The sequence below is a fragment of the Eumetopias jubatus genome, unplaced genomic scaffold (genome assembly GCF_037043125.1).
Source record: "Eumetopias jubatus isolate StellerSeaLion01/CBP00866 unplaced genomic scaffold, mEumJub1_p1.0 scaffold_14, whole genome shotgun sequence".
In the NCBI taxonomy this organism is placed as follows: Eukaryota; Metazoa; Chordata; class Mammalia; order Carnivora; family Otariidae; genus Eumetopias; species Eumetopias jubatus.
In genome coordinates this window covers 37,482,554-37,490,884 of record NW_028274820.1, presented here as the reverse complement: position 1 = coordinate 37,490,884, position 8,331 = coordinate 37,482,554, and the positions used below count along the sequence as shown (strand labels likewise).

General features: G+C 39.1%; 1 pseudogene; it reads left to right on the top strand.

The window, feature by feature from the left end:
• Positions 1 to 4,650: 4,650 nt before the first annotated feature.
• On the top strand, positions 4,651 to 7,608 carry LOC114221612 (bcl-2-associated transcription factor 1 pseudogene; annotated as a pseudogene).
• The last annotated feature ends 723 nt before the right edge of the window (positions 7,609 to 8,331 follow it).

Sequence of the window (8,331 nt, the reverse complement as noted above, 5' to 3'; positions counted from 1 at the left end):
ATGACTGTGTCCCACTAGAAGTAACTGTTACTAGACTGAAGAAGAAGATGACCTGGCAAAAAAAAGTTGTATTCTTTCCAAACTATATTGACTGTCTGGGAAACACTTTTCTTGTTGTTCCTCTGCTGGTAGCCTTTTTTTTTTTTTAAATTCACATAATTAACACCTAATATTAGTTTCAGAGGTAGAGTTCAGTGATTCATCAGTTGTATATAAAACCCTGTGCTCGTTACATCACGTGCCGTCCTTAATGTCCATCACCCTGTCACCCTACCCCTCCACCCCTCATCCCCCTCCCCTCCAGCAACCCTCAGTTTGTTTTCTGTAATTAAGAGTCTCTTATGGTTTGTCTCCCTCTCTGATTTCCTCGTTTTATTTTTGCCTCCCTTCCCCTATGCTCCTCTGTTTTGTTTCTGAAATTCCACATATGAGTGAGATCATATGATAATTGTCTTTCTCTGATTGACTTATTTCACTTAGCATAATACTCTCTAGGACCATCCACATTGTTGGAAATGGCAAGATTTTATTTTTTGTTGACTGAGTAATACTCGTGTGTGTGTCTGTGTGTGTGTGTGTGTGTGTGTGTGTGTGTGTGTGTGTGTGTACGTATACATACCACATCTTTATCCATTCATCTGTCGATGGACATCTGGACTCTCCATAGTTTGGTTATTGTGGACTTTGCTGCTATAAACATTGGGGTGCCAGGTGCCCCTTTGGATCACTACATTTGTATATTTGGGGTAAATGCCTAGTAGTACAATTGCTGAGTTGTCAGGTAGCTCTATTTTCAACTTTTTGAGGAACCTCCCTACTGTTTTCCAGAGTGGCTGCCCATCAGCTTGCATTCCCACCAGCAGTGTAGGAGGGTTCCCCTTTTCTTCCTCTGCTGGTAGCCTTAACAGTCTTCTTTCTAATAAGGTATGGGAAGAAAATTTGACCAGGTAATGTTATATGCAAATTACTAACATCTCTTAACTTCCTCCTTCCAGCAGACCATGCTTTTTCTTGAATAATTTTACACCAGTTTTATAAACACAGGGCGTGTTATTTGGATAATAATGCCAAGGTAACTGCAACAAAGTTGATGAGTGTCTGAATCAAAAAATTGAATTTATACCGGTACTTTTTGGATTCATTTGGTTGCCCTTGGTATATTTAGGTATTTTAAATACCATAAGAGTGTCCTGAATTTACTTTATCCAGAATATGGGTTCATATTCCTTCAGTCGGGGTGTGTTAAAAGCCTGTTGCCTAATAATCTTTCATTTCATGAAGAACAGTAGACTAACCTCAGAGAAATCGAGAACAGTTACTCTTCAGATTTAAGTGACAGGTTTCACTCTTTTAAAACATTGCCAGTTTTCAACTTAAAATCAATGAACACTCATCTGGTATTTCCTAAAGAAAAGTTCTGGGAAAGATTTTTTGTTCCAGATGTGTTTGTCTTATTTTAAAGTTCATTTTTATGTTTTATTTAAAATTTATAAGGATGTAGTGTCCTAAATTCTAAAAATCATTTTAGTACATTTTCATGCCTTGCCATAGTGAAAGCCAGCAAACAGACTCGGAGATGTTTGTTCTCCGTATTAGCATTTGACAGTAGACGAGAGTTAGCACAGTTGCCGTTTTGGCCAGCTTTGGCATGGTTACAGCATGCTTTCTTACAGTTAGTCAGATACAAGTTGGAGGGGTATAAATGGGGATTTACATTTCTCTAGGAGCTCCCAGATTAAAGTCTCTCTTTGGAGATCATGAGAGGGTGCTTAGTTAAAGTTTTTATTTTCTAATTTTTTTTTAAGGTTTCTTTATTCATTTTAGAGAGAGTGCACACAAGCAGGGGGTGTGGCGTAGGGAAAGAATCTCAAGCAGACTGCCCACTGAGTGCGGAGCCCATTGCAGGGCTTGATCCCACAACCCCGAGATCATGACCTGAGCCGAAACCAAGAGCCAGATGCCCAACCAACTGAGCCACCCGGGCACCCCTTAGTTAGAGTTTTTGAAGGAGGTTATAATATTTGAAGGAGCTTTTTATAGCCTGGAAAAATACTTTATTTCAGTGTAAAGATAAGGTCTTTATAATCTAATTTCTCATTTATGTGTTCAGATAGGAAGGAAACATTTTCAACTATACAGTTTGTGCTAAGGAAAAATAAATGACAGTAATATCAAATACCACTTTAAGTGGTGTGTTTAGCCCTAAAGAAAACAGATGTTGGGATTGCTGTAATATTTCAGATCACAATAACATTAATGAAATCACTGCATTTGTACTGAGTTTACGTAACAACCATGGCTGCATATTTTTTCATTCACTTGAGAACCTTCTGTTTGGTTGCTGGAATGTTGCCATGGTCACGTTCTGTTGGGCATAGAGTAGTGAACTTTGGAATCAGTGGCAACCCAGGACACATAGGCTTGGAACTAGGGTATCTGAGGATTGTGCACTGTGTTAAAGCCACACTTGGCATGGACCAGAAGACTCTGAAGAAACTGGTGGAATCCATCAGTAATACTGTGAAGAACTGTAAGTACTGACCAGACATCCAACACTGCCTGAACATCCTTATTCCATCAAATAGAAACATTGATAGACTTGACATTAGCAAGTTCTTTGTAACCCCCAAAATAGGGTTTCTCTAATTTCTAATATTTTGACCATTTAAAAAAATAGATCACAAGTGAACTTACAAGATCCCTGCACTTACACTGGAAATATTTAATATTTTAAAATATTTTAATCCTAAAATATATTTGTGTATGTGGAAAGAGTAATTTGAGAACTTCTGTGACAGCATGAGTGCTAAAGGATTATGTTCCAACCAAGTACTGATTCTGTTAAGTCTGAAATTTGATAAGAGATTTCAAACTAAAGATTTACTCTGACCAGTTCCCTGAGTTTTCTGGCACAAAACCCATAGAGGCAGGGGATTGATAGAGCTACAGAAGATACTTTAGATGTTGAAGAAATAGCACATGGCGAGTGTTTATTAAAATTAACAGGTTTGGGGGGATTCCTTGCCCTGATTGCCCCGACAGACCTTAAAAAGTAATTGTCTATATTTTGTCTCAGGCATGACAACAAGCAGTCCTGACTGAGAATTCTGAGAATGTCTTTAGACTGAGGAAATTACTTTTAGTTCAGACCCTCCTAACAGCCTCATTATTGGGGCTGTACTAGTATTAGGCACCACCCTAAGAATCTCATTGTAGACTTAATTCAGTTTTCTTTTACTCCAGGTGTATTTTAAACGACATGAGTTCCTCAGGCACTTCTAGGGCCTGTCTTTCTAATCCTGTCAGACAACCCAGAATCCATCTGGCAGATTTAACCAATGTTGAATATGTTATCTTCTGTTATTTGCTGTTTTCTGAGCAACCTGAGTTTTACAACATTCAAAAGGAAGTTTTGCAGACTTTAAAAATCTAACTTCTCTCCCCGTCCTAAAGAAACTTTTCATTAATGTCTGCTACCCAAATGTGTGTTCAATACCATAATTTGTTATTTGAAAGCAATTCTCTGAAAGTCTGTAGGTTATGAATATATAATACTAGATCAGACCCATATCCCATATAGTCTCCTACAAAGAAGATACTTAGCAATTATTTGAAAAGAGAAATGAGTTGCATTCCTTTCCAAAGCTTTGATGCAAAGTTATGATCAAAAGTTCAGGCTATAGCTATTCACCAGTGTAACCAGATTACTATTTTACACTCAATTACTAACAACTCATGTTTATTGAGCTCTTCATTGGAAAATGCTGTGCTAAGTGGTTTATGTTTATCTTCAATTCTCAAAACAATGAGGTAGGTGGTATTTTCCATGCTTCCAGATGAGGAAACCCAAGTCTTAAACTGTCTAAAATTACAGTGGACTTTTCTAGTGGAGGCAGAACTAGAACTCAGGTAAGTCTGATGCCAGAGCCTGCACTCAGTCTTTATTTCTCAAGTTAATGCTACTGTTAAGCATTCTAGACTCATGGTCATTCTGTATAGTACTATACCATAGTGCAGAATGAAAGTTGAATTTGGCTCACTACTTGGGTCCTTCAATTGAGACCAGGATAGACACTGGCCTCTCATGACTGGAATTTAATTTCGTTGTTGCTGTTGTTTTAAGGTTTTATTTTTAAGTAATCTCTATACCCAACATGGGGCTCCAGTTCACAACCCTGAGATCAAGAGTCACGTGGTCTACCAACTGAGCCAAGCAGGTGCCCCTGGAATTTGGTTCTTTAGGTAGGTGTGGGGAGGGCTGATGACTAGTGCCGTCTTGGCTGCCTTCTCTCAAGAAAGGATTGTTTTGGGGCAGCTGGCTGGAATAAAACATTCTAGAGCTAGAGCTGCACTGTCCAGTTAACAGTAACCACTAGCTATGTGTGGCTATTACTAAAAAAAACTTAAGTGATCTCTACACCCAAGGTGGGGCTTGAACTCAGGACGCTGAGATGAAGAGTCTTCGCATGCTTTAGCAACCAAGCCAGCCAGGCGCCCCATTTTTTTTTTTTAAGTGGATGTGTGACTATTTAAATGTAAATTAAAATTAAGTGGCGTTTTTAATTTTTTTAAATTAATTTAAAATTTAATTAAAATTTAATTAAATTTGGGAAGTGACGGAGACGAGCTAGCGCGTCGAGGATACCTCTATGGTTTTCCTCCCGTTCTTAAGTCAGGAAATGGCCGCTGTGTCGTTACAACGGAGATAAGTCCCGGGAACGGTGCTTTCGGCGTTTCAGGAATTTGAATTTAGAGTTTAATTTCTCAGAACATTTTCTCCAGGAAGAACTTTACAGTATCTTAAAGACTTCACTTGACTGTTTAATCCTGCATAAAACCCAAGGAGAAAAGAAATGGGTCGCTCCAATTCTAGATCACATTCTTCAAGATCAAAGTCTAGATCACAGTCTAGTTCTTGATCAAGATCAAGATCACATTCTAGAAAGAAGAGATACAGTTCTAGGTCTCGTTCCAGGACATATTCAAGATCTCGTAGTAGAGGTCGTATTTATTCTAGAGATTATTGCCAAGATTACAGAAATAATAGAGGAATGAGACGACCTTATGGGTACAGAGGAAGGGGCAGAGGGTATTATCAAGGAGGAGGAGGTAGATATCATCGAGGTGGTTATAGACCTGTCTGGAATAGAAGACACTCTAGGAGTCCTGGACGAGGTCGTTTACGTTCCAGGAGCCCAAAAAGAAGATCCGTTTCTTCTCAAAATCCCGAAGCAGATCTCGCTGGTCATATAGATCTAGGTCTCCAAGATCATCCTCTTCTCGTTCTTCATCCCCATATAGCAAATCTCCTGTCTCTAAAAGACGAGGGTCTCAGGAAAAACAAACCAAAAAAGCTGAAGGGGAGCCCCAAGAAGAGAGTCCTTTGAAAAGTAAATCACAGGAGGAGCCGAAAGATACATTTGAACATGACCCATCTGAATCTATTGATGAGTTTAACAAATCATCAGCCACATCTGGTGATATTTGTCCTGGCCTCTCAGCTTATGATAATAGTTCTAGATCACCTCATAGTCCGTCACCAATTGCTACACCACCTAGTCAGAATTCATCTTGCTCTGATGCCCCCATGCTCAGTACAGTCCACTCTGCAAAAAACACCCCCTCTCAGCATTCACATTCCATTCAGCATAGTCCTGAAAGGTCTGGATCTGGTTCTGTTGGAAATGGATCTAGTCGGTACAGTCCTTCTCAGAATAGTCCAATTCACATCCCTTCACGAAGAAGCCCTGCAAAGACAATCACACCACAGAATGCTCCAAGAGATGAGGCTAGGGGATGTTCTTCATTTTATCCTGATGGTGGAGATCAGGAAACTGCGAAGACAGGAAAATTCTTAAAAAGGTTCACAGATGAAGAGTCTAGAGTATTCCTACTTGATAGGGGTAATACCAGGGATAAAGAGGCTCCAAAGGAGAAAGGATCAGAGAAAGGGAGGGCAGAGGGAGAATGGGAAGATCAGGAAGCGCTAGGTTACTTTAGTGATAAAGAGTCTGGAAAACAAAAGTTTAATGATTCAGAAGGGGATGACACAGAGGAGACAGAGGATTATAGACAGTTCAGGAAGTCAGTCCTTGCAGATCAGCGTAAAAATTTTGCTACTACATCTCACCGGAATACTGAGGAGGAAGGACCCAAGTACAAGTCCAAAGTTTCATTGAAAGGCAATAGAGAAAGTGATGGATTTAGAGAAGAAAAAAATTATAAACTTAAAGAGACTGGCTACGTAGTGGAAAGGCCTAGCACTGCAAAAGATAAGCACAAGGAAGACGACAAAAGTTCTGAGAGAATAACAGTAAAGAAAGAAACTCAGTCACCTGAGCAGGTAAAGTCTGAAAAGCTCAAAGACCTCTTTGATTACAGTCCCCCTCTACACAAGAATCTGGATGCACGAGAAAAGTCTACCTTCAGAGAGGAGAGCCCACTTAGGATCAAAATGATAGCCAGTGATTCTCATCGTCCTGAAGTCAAACTCAAAATGGCACCTGTTCCTCTTGATGATTCTAACAGACCTGCTTCCTTGACTAAAGACAGGCTACTTGCTAGTACACTTGTCCATTCTGTCAAGAAGGAACAAGAATTCCGATCCATCTTTGACCACATTAAGTTGCCACAGGCCAGCAAAAGCACTTCAGAGTCTTTTATTCAACACATTGTGTCCTTGATTCATCATGTTAAAGAGCAATACCTCAAATCAGCTGCAGTGACCCTAAACGAGAGGTTCACTTCGTATCAGAAAGCCACCAAAGAACATAGTACCAGGCAAAAGAGCCCTGAGATACACAGGAGAATTGACATCTCTCCAAGTGCCCTGAGGAAGCATACTCGTTTAGCAGGGGAAGAGAGAGTTTTTAAAGAAGAAAATCAAAAGGGAGATAAAAAACTAAGGTGTGATTCTGCTGATCTTCGGCATGACATTGATCGTCGGAGAAAAGAAAGAAGTAAAGAACGGGGGGATTCCAAGGGCTCCAGGGAATCCAGTGGATCAAGAAAGCAGGAAAAAACTCCAAAAGATTACAAGGAATACAAATCTTACAAAGATGACAGTAAACATAACAGTAGAGAGCAAGATCATTCTCGATCTTCATCCTCTTCAGCATCACCTTCTTCTCCCAGTTCTCGAGAAGAAAAGGAGAGTAAGAAGGAAAGAGAAGAAGAATTTAAAACTCACCATGAACTGAAAGAATACTCAGGCTTTGGAGGAGTTAGCCGACCACGAGGAACCTTTTTTCGAATTAGAGGCAGAGGAAGAGCCAGAGGAGTTTTTGCTGGGACAAATACTGGTCCAAACAACTCAAATACTACTTTTCAAAAGAGACCGAAGGAAGAGGAATGGGATCCAGAATATACCCCAAAGAGCAAGAAGTACTTCTTGCATGATGACAGAGATGATGGTGTGGATTATTGGGCCAAAAGAGGAAGAGGTCGTGGTACTTTTCAACGTGGCAGAGGGCGCTTTAACTTCAAAAAATCAGGTAGCAGTCCAAAATGGACTCATGACAAATACCAAGGGGACGGGATTGTTGAAGATGAAGAAGAGACCATGGAAAATAAGAAAAGAAGGACAGACGCAAAGAAGAAAAGGAATAGTAAATCTGAAGTGAGATTGCAACAGAGAGCAGAACTTGCACCCACCATTTTTTACCTGATTTTTGTTTTCAAAATAAGAATGTAAGCATTTTACTTAAATTTTACTGTTTGCAAGTAGTCAATAGAAATGTTGTTTTAAGTCTTCAAATACCTTGAAAAATAGTAGACTGTACGTTGAAAATTGTACTGAAATAAAGTAGAAAATTGTTACGTACCATATTTGTAACTATCAACTTTTAAAAAATACTTTGTTTTTCTTACACGCATTGTAATTCGCTTTGTCTATAAGATATGGTCAAGTACAGCTCTGTGAAAGTTCTGATTCTCTTCCTTCCCTGTTTGTTAATGTTTATTCTGAAGTAAACGTTAGCTCTACATACAAATCCCTGAACAGAAGTTGTTTATAGAGACCACACTAATTATTTTAACCGTATACATCTGTTTAACATTCTCCTTAATTCAAACACACTACATTGTAGGGTGACTAATTTTTGAGGTGTACCACAGAAAAGGTTTTTACTTTGGTAAACTAAGCTAGTTTAACATGTCAGCAGATGTTTAAGAGGAAAAAAAGCTTTGCCAATACCTAAAAAGTACAAGCTATTAAAAGATCCAAAAGTATGAGGTTTTTTGTTTGTTTGGTTGGTTTTTTTTTTAACTGAAAGCAAGCAGTGACCTATAAAAACTATTCTTAGGCTCCTTTACTTTTTGGGCTCAAAAAAA